This window comes from Pseudorca crassidens, chromosome 11 (genome assembly GCF_039906515.1).
Source record: "Pseudorca crassidens isolate mPseCra1 chromosome 11, mPseCra1.hap1, whole genome shotgun sequence".
NCBI lineage: Eukaryota > Metazoa > Chordata > Mammalia > Artiodactyla > Delphinidae > Pseudorca > Pseudorca crassidens.
The window spans coordinates 93,870,444-93,886,903 of NC_090306.1; the positions used below are offsets into that span (position 1 = coordinate 93,870,444).

Sequence of the window (16,460 nt, forward strand, 5' to 3'; positions counted from 1 at the left end):
TATGGTAATCAAAACAGTATAGTACTGGCATAAAAACAGACACATAGACCAATGGAATAGAATAGAGTACCCAGATAAAACCCAAATAAAACCACACATATATGGTCAACTAATCTAATCCTTGACAAGGATGCCAAGAATACACAATGGCTAAGGGATAAATAAATGGTGTTTGAAAAATTGGCTATCCAATGCAAAAGAATAAAACTGAACTCTTACACCACTCACAGAAATCAACTCAAAATGGATTAAAGACAAATATAAGACCTGAAACCATAAAACTCCTAGAAGAAAACATAGGGGAAAGCTCCCTGGCATTGATCTTGGCATTGATTTTTTTGGATATAACACCAAAAGCACAGGCAACAAAAGCAAAAATAAACAAATGGGATTACATCAAACCAAAAGGCTTCTGCACAGCAAAGGAAACCATCAACAAAACTAAAAGGCAACCTGCAGAATGTGAGAAAATATTTGCAAACCATATATCCAATAAATGGTTAACATTCAAAATATACAAGGAACTTTCACAACTCTATAGCAAAAAAATAAACAAACAATAAGAAAAACCCCAAATAACCCATTTTTAAAATGGGCAAAGGACCTCAAAAGACATTTTTCCAAAGACAACATACAAATGGGCAACAAGTACATGAAAAGGGGCTTAACATCACTAATCATCAGGGAAATGCAAGTCAAAAGCAGAATGAGATATCACCTCACACCTGTTAGGATGGCTATTGTCAAAATGACAACAGATACGTATTGACAAGGGTGTAGAGAAAAGGGAACTCTTGTGCACTGTTGGTGGGAATGTAAATTGGTACAGCCATTATGGAAAACATTATGGGGGTTCCTCAAAAAACTAAAAAGTAGAACTACCACGTGATCCAACAATCCCACTACCAGGTATATATCCAAATGAAATGAAATCAGTATCTCAAAGAGATATCTGCACTCCACGTTCATTGCAGTGTTATTCATAATAGCCAAGATATGGAAACAACATAAATGTCCCTCTATAGATGGATGGATAAAGAAGATACGGTATGTGCATGCACATAATGGAATATTATTCAGCCATAAAAAAGGAGGATTACCTGCCATTTGGAACAACATGGATGAATCTGGCGGACATTATGCTAAGTGAAATTAGCCAGACAGAGAAAGATAAATACTGAATGATCTCACTTACATGTGAAATATTAAAAAGTTGAACTCATAGAACCAGAGAGTAGAACCATGATTACCAGGGGCTGGGGGCTGGGGGAAATGGGGAGAGGTTGGTCAAAGGGTACAAACTTTCAGTTATAAGATGAATAAGTTCTGGGGATGTAATGTGCAGCTTGGCAACTATAGTTAATAATACTCCATTGCAGTCTTGAAATTTGCTAAGAGAATAGACCCTCAGTGTTCTCACCACATGGAAAAAAAGAAATAACAATGTGAGGTGATAGACGTGTCAATTAATTTGACTGTGGTAATCACTTCACAATGTATACATATATCAAACCATCACGTTGTACACGTTAAATACATACAATTTTTATTTGCCAATTATACCTTGGTAAAGCTGGGGGTCGGGGGGAGTCTTGCAGTTAAAGGAGAGGGCACTGCACAGCTACAGGACCACAAGGGAACTCGTATTTGTCTAGCCTCTACTCCACATCACATCCCCGTGGGGTTTGGATTACAATCCCCACTCTATAGCTTGTGAAAAATGAGGCTCAAGTGAAATCTATGGTCACCCATAATAAGTAGTAGAGCTTCATACTCCAAAGAGTTTCCCCCAGATCCAGTCCACGTGGACTCTGGGTGGGGGGAGGAGCATCTAGCCTTCAAGAGATCATTTCCTTATGGGGGGGGGGGTGTCTCTCCCACCTGGGATATAATAGGTCCAATTCATGAGAACCAAACAGTACACTTACACCTCAGCTGTGGCTTAACAGAGGGAAAAATAAGTATAATTTCCCTCCTATGCTGAAAAATAAAATTAAATTAAAAGGGGGCTTCCCTGGTGGCACAGTGGTTGAGTGAGAGTCCGCCTGCCGATGCAGGGGACGCGGGTTCGTGCCCCGGTCCGGGAAGATCTCACGTGCCGCGGAGCGGCTGGGCCCGTGAGCCATGGCCGCTGAGCCTGCGCGTCCGGAGCCTGTGCTCCGCAACGGGAGAGGCCACAGCGGTGAGAGGCCTGCGTACCGCAAAAAAAAATTTTAAATAAAAATAAATAAATAAAAAGGTATCTTTATTACAAACTATATATTTAACACATTTTACCGTGTTAAAACGTTTTTTTTTTGCGGTACGCGGGCCTCTCACTATTGTGGCCTCTCCCATTGCGGAGCACAGGCTCCAGACGCGCAGGCTCAGTGGCCATGGCTCACGGGCCCAGCCGCTCCGCGGCATGTGGGATCTTCCCGGACCGGGGCACGAACCCGTGTCCCCTGCATCGGCAGGCAGACTCTCAACCACTGCGCCACCAGGGAAGCCCTAAAACGTTTTTAAAAGACCGAGAAAAAAAGATCTCATAAAGCAAACAAGGGTATTATTTATCTTTCCATTTAACCTTACTGCAATCAATTTATTCAAAACACTAACCTTTTCTGAGACTTTGGCTCAGACTATTTTCTTATTATACATCCACCTCCGTGGGCGTGTGCATCTGTATTTTCATGAACCTCTAACTAAGATGCAGCATTTCCTTCCATTAAGACTGCAGACAAAAAATTACACGGTGGTGTATTCACAGTACCTATGACCTGCAGATACCTCAAAATATCTAATGTATTAATAAAGAAGCACATGTATGCCACAGTATCACAACTGTTTTACTATTTTGACAGCTGGATTTCAGTATAATTAATTACCTCTAAAATCTGTGTTTTATGTCATCAATTCATTATTCAGAGAAACGGTCATGAGTTTTGCCAGACAGCCAGAAGATTCTACGGTTTCAAAAAGCTAAGAACCCCACCTCCACATGAAGTCTTCCTTCTCTGCCAGGGGCTTCCAAAGAGGAGACCCCAAAAGACTTTTGTGACTTATTTTTTTTAACATCTTTATTAGAGTATAATTGCTTTACAATGTTGTGTTAGTTTCTGCTGTATAACGAAGTGAATCAGCTATACATATACATATATCCCCATATCCCCTCCCTCTTGCGTCTCCCTCCCACCCTCCCTATGCCACCCCTCTAGGTGGTCACAAAGCACCGAGCTGATCTCCCTGTGCTATGCAGCTGCTTCCCACTAGCTATCTGTTTTACATTTGGTAGCATACATATGTGTCAATGTTACTCTCTCACTTCGTCCCAGCGTATCCTTCTCCCTCCCCATGTCCTCAAGTCCATTCTCTGTGTCTGTGTCTTTATTCCTGTCCTGCTCCTAGGTTCTTCAGAACCATTTTCTTTTTTTAGATCCCATATATATGCTTTAGTATATTGTATTTGTCTTTCTCTTTCTGACTTACTTCACTCTGTATGACAGACTCTAGATCCATCCAAAACAAATAACTCAATTTTGTTTCTTTTTGTGGCTGAGTAATATTCCATTGTATATATGTGTCACATCTTCTTTATCCATTCATCTGTTGATGGGCACTTACGTTGCTTCCATGTCCTGGCTATTGTAAATAGCGCTGCAGTGAGCATTGTGGTACATGACTCTTTTTGAATTATGGTTTTCTCAGGGTATATGCCCAGTGGTGGGATTGCTGGGTCATATCATAGTTCTGTTTTTAGTTTTTTAAGGAACCTGCATACTGTTCTCCATAGTGGTTGTATCAATTTATATTCCCACCAACAGTGCACGAGGGTTCCCTTTTCTCCACACCCTCTCCAGCATTTATTGTTTATAGATTTTTTGATGCAGGCCATTCTGACTGGTGTGAGGTGACACCGCATTGTGGTTTTGATTTGCATTTCTCTAACGATTAGTGATGTTGAGCATCCTTTCATGTATTTGCTGGCAATCTGTATCAAATCGGAAAAGAAGTAAAACTGTCACTGTTTGTAGATGACATGATACTATACACAGAGAATCCTAGAGATGCTACCAGAAAACTCCTAGCGCTAATCAATGAATCTGGTAAAGTTGCAGGATACAAAATTAATGCACAGAAATCTCTGGCATTCCTATACACTAATGACGAAAAATCTGAAAGAGAAATTAAGAAAACACTCCCATTTACCACTGCATCAAAAAGAATAAAATACCTAGGAATAAACCTACCTAAGGAGACAAAAGACCTGTATGCAGAAAACTTTTGTGACTCTTTAGGCTAATCGGAGGCCCAGCGTCTCTCAGCTTCTGTCCTGCCCCCTCTCCACCTGCATCATTCATGCTGAAAGAAATTGCAGTCGCACTGGGCTTGCATCCTGCCCACCACATTAATCTCCGGAACCAATTTTCCCCCATCAGACTTGCTCCACCCACTTACCTTTTGAAGACCAGGGAAAGCGCCAGCCTCTTCAGTCTTTCAAAGGGAGGCTTTGAGTTGACGAACTGGAATTTTATACTCAAAGGGAAGATCAGATTTCATCTGCAGAGTCCCTGGGCAGCAAGGAGCACAGCTCACAAAGTCCCCTGGCAGCAAAGTGTTTTCTGTAGATGGGCTCACATTCCCCTCCATATAGCAGTGGGAAATGCCGCCCCAGCACACTTCTGATGAGTTTAAACCCAGACTTAAAGTTTGTTCCATCACAGGCACGGAAATCTTCCTTCCTTGAATCACCTGACCCAGATCTTCGAGTAACCTGCCCTCCAGGGAACTTTGGTGTGATGCTTCCACAACCTGGGATGCTCGCTAGGGGCTGGAGGGTCACAAGACTCAGGGTGGGGGGTGGGCAACCACTTAGCCAGTTTTGTTCTCTATGTCACCACCCCCACGGCTCATTCTCCAGGGTGTTTCCAAAGCCCTCTGGGAAGATGCAACCAGGGCAGAGGACAGAGGGTCCTGGGTTAGCAATGGGAAGATTCTGGTTCAAGTCCAAGCTCTCCTCACGGCTGGATGCATCTGGACAGCGGCCCCAACACCTCTGGGTCTCAGTGTCCCCATCTGTAGAAGGAGGAGGGAAGATTGGATAATCCGTCTCTGGAGGCCTTGGGTACCACATCAACACCACTCAGTGAACGGCACCTGGGAGGTGCCGCCCACCACCAGCGCTGCCTGGCCTCATTTCTGGCTTTGCTTGATCAAACAGGTAGCCCCATTCGGGCCCCAGAGTCCACAGCCTTCTGCCATGAAAAGGAGCCCCTCCATGGAGGCAGGATGTCCAGGGGTCCTCAGCCAAAAGGGCCAGGAAGTGCTGGGGGTCCAGGGCTATGCTCAGTGACAGGCGTTGCTTCTCGCTGGTGTCTTACACTCCCTCATCAACATGCCTCCTTCAGGGTCCTTCTGAGTCAAGGCCATGCTGGCCCAGGCAAAGAAGTCTGGCCAAGGAGCCCTCTGAGAGCAGCAAATGGGGGAGAGTGGCATGTTAGTCCTGCGTCCCCCGGGAGGATCCTGGGACTAAGCACACTGGGATACCCTTTGAGGATAACAGTATATGGGGAATCATGGCCCTTAGAGATCCCTCATGCAAATGCCTTAGTTTTCAGCAGAGAAGGAGGCAGAGAGGCGAAGGGCCTTGCACGGGGTCACACGGTACTGTCAATAGCACAAGAACCTAGTCTTTCTCTCCCTTCCTTTTTTTTTTTTGCAGTACGCGGGCCTCTCACCACTGCGGCCTCTCCCGTTGCGCAGCACAGGCTCCGGACGCGCAGGCTCAGCGGCCATGGCTCACGGGCCCAGCTGCTCCGCGGCATGTGGGATCTTCCCGGACCAGGGCACGAACCCGTGTCCCCTGCATCGGCAGGCGGACTCTCAACCACTGCGCCACCAGGGAAGCCCTGCATCAGCTCTTAGTTGCAGCACCTGGGATCTTTTAGTTGCAGTATGCGGACTCTTTAGTTGCGGCATGTATGTAGGATCTAGTTCCCCAACCAGGGATCGAACCCAGGCCCCCTGCATTGGGAGCATGGAGTCTTACCCACTGGACCACAGGAAAGTCCCTATTTATTTACTTATTTATTTATTCTTTTTCATTATAGGCTATTACAGTATATTGAATTTAGTTCCCTGCGCTATACAGTAGGTCCTTGTTGTTTATCTATTTTATATATTGTAGTGTGTATCTATTAATCCCAAACTCCAAATTTATCCCTCTCCCCCTCTTTCCCCTTTGGTAACCATACGTTTGTTTTCTATGTCTATGAGTCTGTTTCTATTTTGTAAATAACTTCATTTATATCATTTTTTTAATTCCACATATAAGTGATACCATATGATATTTGTCTTTCTCTGTCTGACTTACTTCACTTAGTATGATAATCTCTAGTTGCTGCAAATGGCACTATTTCATTCTTTTTATGGCTGAGTAGTATTCCATTGTGTATATATATAATCTTTTCAAATTAGAGTTTTCATCTTTTCTAGATTTATGCCCAGGAGTGGGATTCTGGATCATACGGTAACTCTGTTTTCAGTTTCTTAAGGAACCTCCATACCGTTCTCCTTAGTGGCTGTACCAGTTTACATTCCCACCAACAGTGTAGTAGGGCTCCCTTCTCTACACCCTCTCCAGCATTTATTATTTGTAGACTTTTTAATGATGGTCGTTCTGACCGATGGGTGTTGTCGCTATTTTTAATTTTAGCCACTGTGATAGGTATGTAGTGATATCTCATTGTGATTTAAATTTGCGTTTCTCTAATGGCTGATGATGTTGAATCTATTTTCATGTGTTTATTTTTCCACCTTTCTATCTTCTTCAGTGAAATCTCTCCAAGTTTTTTTCAGTTTTTCCTGAAAACTCTGATTGGAATAGAGAGGTTTATTCAAAAAGTCTCTGTGATGCTTGGATCCCCCTTTTCTGGCCCTTTGGCTAGAAAGAGCAGGCTTTTGTGGGGCTTTCTGTCTATTTTCTTGGTGGGTCCAGGTTTCTAGCTTCAACTCCAATTCTTGGAAATATGAGGCAAAGAGAAAACCCTGGGAACTCCCCACCAGTCCTTCCTTGGGTCCCAAGATCCCAAGCGAGTCTCCTTCTTCTCTCCACCTTTCAGAGTCTTTTCGTGTTTGTTTTACATACAGGGTGTTTAATTGTACTTAGTGGAAGTCACTGGGAAAATGCAACAACTAATCTACTTTCCAGAAGCAGACGCTTCTCTGGATTATGCTTTTCACATCTCTGTGCCTTTGCATATGCTGTTCCCTCTGTCAAGAACAACCCTTCCCTTCCTTTCTTTGAATAGTTATCTCCAACTTCACAGCTCAGCTCCTGCCCTCTCCACCAGGGTCCCTGACGCCACAGACCAGGTGAGGTGACCAATAGCATCCCAGTGCCTGGAGCACCGTAGTGACCAGACTATGTTAAGATTTTCTTTTTGTCCTTCTTGCTTTCTAGGCCATCAGCCCCTGGAGGGAAGGACTAAGTCCTGATGGACTGTGTGCATCTAGCTCACACCACAGTGCCTGGTGCATAGTAGGCACTTGATAAATGTTTGTTGAGTGAATGAATAACATTCACTGAGGTCTTCCCTTTTGCCTTTGGGTGGTGCACAGGAATGAAGACAATGCACTTGACGCCGACCCCTCCTAGACTTTTGTGGGTGATCTTGGGCAAATAGCCTGACCTCTGCTGACATCAGTTTCTTCCACATTGACTAATTAGCATGAAAATGGGAATAACTATTATTATCAAAACCAACTATTTTTATCACTCAGTATGTGCTAGGCACTATGTTAATTGCTTCATCTTCATTATCTCATTTAAGTCTTAAAATAACTCAATGAATGCTAAGTGTAGTAAGTCAGAGAGACAAATACGTTATGTTCTCACTTATAGGTGAAACCTAAAAAAACCGAAGTCAGAGAAACAGAGAGTAGAATGGTGGTTGCTAGGAGCTGAGGGTGAAGGAATTAGGGAGATGTTGGTCAAAGGGTACAAACTACCAGTCATAAGATAAATAAGTTCTGGGGATGTAATATACAGCATAATGACTATAGCTAACAAAGCTGTAATACATACTGAAAGTCCCTAAGAGTAAATCTTCTTTTTAATGTATACTTATTATAGTTGATTTACCATGTTGTGTTAGTTTCTGCTGTACAGCAAAGTGATTCAGTTACACACATATATATATACATTCTTTCTCATATTCTTTTCCATGATGGTTTATCACAGGATATTGAATATAGTTCCCTGTGCTCTACAGTAGGACCTTGTTGTTTATCCATTCTCTATATAATAGTTTGCATCTGCTGATCCCAAACCCCCAGTCCATCCCTCCCCCACCCCCTCTCCTGCTTGGCAACCACAAGTCTGTCCTCTATGCCTGTGAGTCTGTTTCTGTTTCGTAGATAGGCTCATTTGTGTTGTATTTCAGATTTCACACATAAGTGATATCATATGGTGTTTGTCTTTCTCTTTCTGACTTACTTCACTTAGTATGATAATCTCTAGGTCCATCCATGTTGCTGCAAATGGCATTATTTCATTCTTTTTTATGGCTGAGTAGTATTCCATTGTACACACACACACACACACACACACACACACACACACACCCACATCTTCTTTATCCATTCACCTGTCAGTGGACACTTAGTTTGTTTCCATGTCTTGGCTATTGTGAATAGTGCTGCTATGAACATAGGAGTGCATGTATATTTTTGAATTATAATTTTCTCTGGATATATGCCCAGGAGTGGGATTGCTGGACCATATGACAACTCTATTTTTGGTTTTTTGAGGAAGCTCCATACTGTTTTCCACAGTGGCTGCACCAGTTTACATTCCCACCAACGGTGTTAGAGGGTTCTCTTTACGAGAGTGAATCTTAAACATTCTCAACACAAGAAAAAAAATGGTAATGATGTGAGGTGATGAAAGTGTTAACTAACTTTATCGTGGCGATCATTTTGCAATATACGTATGTGTCCAGTCATCCTGCTGTACACCTTAAGCTTACACAATGTTATGTGTCAATTATATCTCAATAAAGCTGGGGGAAAAGAAAGAAAGAAAGGGGCAAAGATAAGCCAAGGAGTTGAGTTCTAGTACCTCCACTGCGCGTGTAAAGAGCCCTAGGCTCCGTGAGGCTGATGAACTACCCTTAGGCACAGAGTAAGTGTAAGACAAATGTAGGCTAGGAGTCAACCCTGGATCTCTCGGCCTCTGTGTTCAGATGAAATTCCACAAGATGCTTCTCCTGAACGTAAATTGGATCAATTCACACACCGTCGTGGGATGCTTGCCGTATGCTAGGAGTTGGAGATTTGCTTAAATCTCCAAAGTTACAAAGATTGCAATCAAAATCAGATAAAGATTTCAGAGGTGCTTAAAGCATTAAAAGGGAGGGGATGGGAAGGAGAATAACTGCCTCTCATAGAGTGTCTCCCTCTCGATCCTCTCCACGGCCCTGCGGGGGTGTTCTTGCTGTCTTCACTCTCCAGAAGAGGAACTGTGCTCTTAGGGAGGGGAAACAGCAGGCCAGAGGCCAAAGGACAGTAAGCATTGCAACCAGGTCCGGAACCCAGGACCATCTGTCTCCAACAGATACATGTACCATATTGTGATAGTGGCCTTAGTCCAAGAAATGAAGAAACCAGAGGTCAGGCCTCTCATCTTGAGGTCCCTGTAGATTTAAACCTATGGAGTGTGATGAGTTAAGTATCCAGATTCTGGAAGTCCTGGGCTTGCGTCCCAGCTCTACAGGCTGTGCTATAGCTTCTGTAACGTCCCAATGTCCTCATCTATACGATGCGATGACAAGAGAACCGTTGGTTCAAGAAGGCAATGTGTGAGGCCATCTGGCATATCCCTGGCACACAGCAAGCTGTCCATCAATGGTATTGAGGGTATCCTGCTCGGCCCCATTGGGCCCAGTGCTGTGCCACAGCCCTCCCAGTCTAGAAGGCGTGACATGTGGCTCCAGGAAATATGACATCTGGTTGGAGAAACAGGCAATGAAACAGTTAAACTCCCAAGGTAAGGTTCAAAACTGTGGCAAAATTAATTCTGCCGAAGGAGTTCAGTAAAGGATGGGAGATGAGTGAATGCTTCGAGGGGTCTGAAAAGGCTTCATGAAGGTGGGGTGGATTCCTAAATGCCAAGAGAAAGACAGAGACAGAGACACAGAGAGAGACAGAGAGACACGGAGGTCTAGTTCTCCAGGAGGCGAAACAGCATGAACAAAATCCCGGAGGCAGGAAGAGAAGGCCAGCGGGAAGGCAGCAAGTGACCTTGACTGGAACAAAGAATCGAGAAGCCCTTGGGTGTGAAATTCTCCAGGCTTGGGTCCTTCCTTGAACATTTCTTGAACATTCCTTGATGCAGTCAAGCCCAGGACAAAGTTGTCTTCTTATCCAGCATGTGATCTCTGAAATTGCATTTATGGCCCTAAAGCAAAGTTCAGTTTCAACTTTCAGATGACCAGCAGGAAAGAGATATTCATTCATTCAGCAGCGTTTGCTGGGGATTCAGGAGCAAACTAGTCGAACACGCTCTCTGAGTTTGCTTTCCAGGAGGGCAGCCAGATCATAAGCAATTTCCTACACAGTCCTAGTAATTCCTTTACTGTCACTGTGCTACGTGCACACAGGTAGAGGTGGGACAGGGGATGACCCTCCCCGGGGGCTCAGGGCAATCAGATGGGCTATGAAGCCTCTGGTAAAACCAGGGCAGAATTGACAGCAGGGAGCTGATCTTCACCCCAAGGGGCTGAATGCCTTTCTAAAGGTCAAGGACAGGACAGCAGGACATTCCTCCGACACCCAGGGGTCACCATCTCTCATAGGAACCAGTAAGAGAAGCCAGATCAGGTCTGATTTGACAGGTTATAAATGCAGGCCTTCTTGGGGATGACAGGGTTTTGGAAAGGAAAGCTCACAGGCCCAGGAGCTTCTGCAAGGGTGTGGGTTTCAGTGTGACGCGGATCACCAACTTAAACAGGTCATCTAACCGCAGCTTGGAAATGTAGAGCCTGCCAAGAGGTGGGACTTCTCCTAGACCCATGTTTTTAGAGTATATTCTGTTGAACACTGTTGCCCTGCAATATCTGAAGAGGGACGGACTCTAACAACAAAAGAAAATTAAAGTTCCTTGGCTATTTTTTTTTCTCAGAGCCTTGAATTTGCTGATGTGCATGTGATTTTTTAAGATGGGCCACAGTATACAGCACTTTCCAACTTCATTTAACTGAGAACATTTTTTAGGGACAGCTTAATATGTTCCCTCAAACGGTTAGGAGAACACCCTCCTAGGGTTATCGTCTGCGGCTGCACAAGACGATAAGACTTAGGGGGCTCATTTTCAAGCTGGAAGTTACTTTGGGTATGGTCTAGTGCAGCCTCCTCTCACTAACGGGTTTCTTTCATCCCATCCTGAGAAACGATCCCTCAGCCCCTGCTTGAATGCCTCCATTCACAGGGCACTCATTACCTGATGGGGCAGCCCACCCCCACGGTTGGAAGTGGAATTCTATCCAGAGCCCTTCATTAAGCTGAACTGAAATTCACCTCCTTGACCTATTCATCTATTGATACAAGTAATAATTATGGCTACCGTTTATTGAACACCTACTATGTGCCTGGCTCTGTGCTAAGTATTTTCCATATGTGATCTCAAAGAAACCTCTCAAGCTCTCTGAAATCAGCATGTGACTCTTCTACAGCTGAGGAATGTGATTTAAGAGAAGTTCCGTTACTTTTCCATGCTTATCCAGCTAGGGAGGCACAGATCGAGGACTCAAACTCTGACGGTCCAACCCAAAGGCCAAGAACATCAATGTACCTAACCACTGTACTTCCCTGCCCTCCACTCAAAGCTCTGCCCTTGGAACTCTAGAATAATAACACCCACACCTGTGGGCCATTCCCACATACCAGGCTCCATTCTGACGGCTGAACGCATCTAACCCTGACGGCACCCATGAACTAGGGTCTGTGACTATCCCCGGTGCACAGACGAGACCCTGGTCAATCACCCGCATGGAGTGCACAGACCCAGGTGGCAGATGGGAGTTTGGAACCCAAGCCATCGGGCACTAGAGCCCACCACATTGGCCACCACTCTGGCCCTGTCTCTGCCCTTTTCCAGACCCCCTCCTGCACACTGGCTGAAGGGACTGTGTCCACGTGAGCCTCATCTTCCCCATCTCATTGGTCCCTGATCCCTCCCAGGGCAGGGTGTCTAGACCCCTGTCCATCCTCGCCATTCTCCCACAGCCCCATCCTGCATTCTGTGCAAACAGCCAGGTCATCTCCACGGCCCCAGAGAAGCGAAAGGTCAAGAAGCCAGGACTGAAGCCGAGAACAAGAAGAATACAAATGGCCATCCCATGGGGCCTTGCTGGGTCCCTGTCCTTCAGGGCAATTACTGCCTTTAACCCACGTGGCAGCTGCTGGGATCTGGAAGGAACTCTTGTACACATCAGCTGAATCAACGGAGGAATCCTCACTGTCTTCATTTACAGATGAAGAAAGGGGTGCCCAGAGGTCTCAGAACAGGCTCAAAACCACACAGCTAGTGGCCAGTTCAGAATTCAAACCCAAGTCCATCAGGCTCCGTAGCGTTTGCCCTCTCTTCCGCCCGACACGGCAACCCTGCTCCACAGAGGGCGTCCACAGAAAGGGACGCTCGCTCCAGCTGTGTCTTGGACCGCTCTGCTGGCCTCGGGGCATCCAGGAGGTCTCCGAGGCCCCCCCGCCAACCCAGGACGAGGAGCCTCCTGAGTCTGGTGGGCATGGGAGGAAGGAGGGAGAGGTGCCATCACCCGGAGCTCCAGATCACGCGGCCAGCGCCGGCACGCCACCAACACAACTTTCTGACAGGAACACACTCTCTCCAATGACTCACTCAAAGAGGCGTCCCTAAAGAGTTCTGTAAAGCTCTGCATTTCGGTGTATGCCTAGTGGATTAAGCCAGTGTGGGCATGATGCGCCTACAACATAAACAGCGGGGAACGTTAGGCAGAGAGCTCGGGGTGGTGGATTAGATTACAGGCTGGGGTCCTGAGCACTCTCCGACGTGCCCAGCTGGCCCTGCCTGTGTCTCCAATGCAGAGGGAGGCTGAAGGCTCTGAACTTAATAGAGGAGCCAGGCAGGAGCAGGCACGGCTCTGAGTTCAGAATCTGCCGATGTTGGTCATGGGAATTTCAATGATCCCTCTAAAACATACAAGGATTCCCTTGTATATTCGTTCATTTCCACGGTCCCCAGTGTGACCCCTGGGTGAGAACGGGACTGAGCTCGCCACATTGTACTGTGACCCTCAGAGGCCATCCCACCGTCGCATGGCATTGGACGAGTCACTGACCTTCAGCTTCCTCTCCTGTAAAATGAAGGGCGGGCAGCGGATTCAAGCACAGATCCCAGCCTCAGATCCCCAGCCGCCAGGGTGGGGGTTGCAAATGTGTTCTATAAAGGGCCAGGTAGCAAGTATTTTAGGTTTTACAAGCCTTATGGTCTCTGTAGCAGCTACTCAACTCTGCACTTGTAGCTCATAAGCAGCCAGAGGCAATATGCAAATATATGGGTGTGGCTGTGTTCCAATAAAACTTTATTTACGAAACAGTCAATGGGCCGGATTTTTCCCACAAGCCATCACTTTCTAACTCCTGCCCTAAAGGGTCCCCAAAATGCTGCTGGACTCTTGTGGAGATAAAGAAGATTTGAACACTAAGGTTTCTGTGGCCAGCCACATTGACCACTTCACCAAATCTGTCTTGCCATTGATACGAGACTCTGTCTTTTAAAACCTGAGTAACCCCAATTAGGACATGTAAGAAGCACCTTCCTTCTTCTGGTGCTGGGAAGTCCCCCTACCTCCCTGGGCCCCTAAAAATGTATATATTGAAGGCTCTTCTAGGACAGATTCAGCAGCCAGTGGGGTGTCCAGATGAACAGCCTCAGAACATCAGTACCAAAATCTGCTTCCTATGAAGGTAGAAACTGGGACTCAGAGAGGTTAAGAAACTTGCCTGAGGTCACAGAGCTAGGAAGGATCCAGGCTGGAACCAGAATTTAGTTCTTTGGGCTCCTGACTCTACCTCTCACCTCTTCCCGGGAATGATTCCAAGACCCCTTCTGGTCCACTTCTCTGAGTCCTAGGAAGGTGGAGGGCCCCACAGGAAAGAAGAGAAGGATGGCAAAGGGAAGACCAAGGAGCTTCTTCCATCACCCAACTGTGTGCCAGGCTATGACCTCAGTTACAGGAGGTGTTGCCCTCCCTGTGGACAGATGAGGAATCAGGCCCAGAGAGGTGGAGGGACTTGCCCAAGGTCACACAGCCAGTAAGTGGGAGTCAGGAGAGGAACCTAGGCCTGTCAGACCCCGTATGGCAGGGCACGGTTGATTTCTCTGGCCATGCTCTGCCCCTCGATTTACATGCTCAGAGTAGGGCAGGAGCCCTGCTGGCATCTCCCCAGGTGGCATACAGGAGAAAGATGGGGAAGACGGCACCCCACCCCCAGTGCCTGTCTTGGGGCACCACCTGAGCCAACAGGTGTCTGTCAGTCCAAGCCCAGAACCATGAACACTGGCCCCCCTTATTCAGTCTTCAAGAAACCTCTGTGTCTGGGACACCAGCTGGTTTCAGCGCCCAGGGAGGTTATCAGTCACCAGGAAATGCCTGGAGGTCTTGAACTTTTGAACCCCTCACTCACCTCCACTTGAACCCAACGAAATAGCCTCTCTGCTGTTATAACTTTATAGCCCTGATTGTAAATTCTTCCCCAATCCTACTTTATGGCTGCAGGATAAAAACCTGTGCCTGGGGTGTAGCTCTGGTGGAGGGTGCCCGCAGGCTTTATAAAGTGGTGCTGCCACAGCCAGGAGGAGGGGTGTGGCTAGGTGGGCCCAGGCCAGAGCATCCCAGGGCTCACTCAGGCGGGAACCCTCTGGGCTCCAAGGAGGGAAAGCCGACCAGACGACCAGAAGCTGCCACAGCAGCGAGCGGGGCAGTGCAGAGCCCTGAAATCTAAGCAGCAGCCCCGAACCCTTCCTGAGGATTGCGGCATCCGTGGCAGGTCCCCCGCCATTGGTTCATGCATCCCTGGGACCATATATTATGATTGTCTTCATTCTGCAGATGAGGGGACAGAGGCTCAGAGAGGTGGCACGTCCCAGGCCACACACAAAGCCCAGCTAGGACCAGAACACAGGTCCAGAGCTCTGTCCCCACAAACTCTCCTAATAAAGTGTCTGCAGGGCAGCGTATTTTAGCCGAATTGGTTCAGCCTCCGGGAATCCTCAGCCAGCGTAGGAGAGCAAGCATCACCCTCTCCGATTTGCAGACACACGCTCATCACACAGATGTTTACTAAGCGCTCCACACGCTCCGTTAATGAAGGACGCGTTAGACTCACCTCACTCCTGCTACTGACTTCCATGTGGGAGACACAGACCAGCACCCACCAGCCCCCGCTGCCCCTCATGCCTGCGGACAGGTGGGCCTGTGCAGCCCGGCCCCTCCTCTTCCCAGTTTCTCGGGAGCCACAAGCTCACAAGCCCCCTCCATGGGGACCCCTGCTCGTGGAGGGATGCAGGGAAGGAAGGAGACAGCACCCCTTGTGGGCTGTCAGATTCTGGCCCCCGGATCTAAGCCACATCCTCTATGTCCTGCTCCATCAGTAATAAAGATGCTATTTCGGCCCCCATTTGCCCCCTTCCTCCTTTGTCTCACTTCACGGTACAGGCAAAGGCTGGCAGGTGGCAAATGCTAGTGTGTTTGGGGGACAGTAGGGCCCCCCTCACTGCGATGACTGTCCCTCCCTGTGCCTCTTTTTGCCACTGGGAATGGAGCCATGATAAGACAAAGGAACCTGTGGCAGAGACTGACTAATTGTTCAGCGTGGCTGGACATAAATACATCCCCATGGAGTTCTTTTTCTCTTTCCTCACAAATCAATAACTGCTTACCTTGGAGGAGTTTTCATTAGTTAATGCCTGCTGAGTACTCTGCTGATAAACTAGCCTGCTAATAATGCCTTGCGGTTGCTACTTTTATTATTATATATTGTTGCTGTTTTGAAATCCTCATTTCCTGAGCCACACAGCTGGCTTTTACTCAAAAGACCTGGGGCTTGAGCCGCCTGCCCTGAACCCTGAGGAAAGGGGCGCTTGTGGACAGCCCAGTTCGTCCCTCCCTCCTCAACCTCTTTATACCCTCAACACAACAGCCTCAAAAGAAGCTTCCTTGAGTCCCAGAAAACCACCACTGTACTGGGCCTCTGGCTTCTGAAGCAATGGAGTCGTCTGCACTCTCTGAGCCCCACCCCCTGAAATCAGCCACCAGCGGGAAGAGCGGTAGAGAACATTTATTAAGCACCGACCGTGTACCAGCAATGGCGCCATGTGCTCACTGCTGGGACCTCATCTGGTCTTCAGTGCCCCTGCCCCCCAGGTGCCAAAGCAGGCCCTG

General features: G+C 47.1%; 1 long non-coding RNA gene across 1 annotated transcript in view; it reads right to left on the minus strand.

The window, feature by feature from the left end:
- Positions 1-16,460, minus strand: part of LOC137202400 (uncharacterized) — a 123,512-nt gene that overhangs the window by 7,151 nt on the left and 99,901 nt on the right. The window contains exon 4 of the long non-coding RNA XR_010932588.1: positions 4,438-5,055. This is a non-coding gene — a long non-coding RNA (uncharacterized lncRNA). The remainder of the gene's footprint in view (positions 1-4,437; positions 5,056-16,460) is intronic.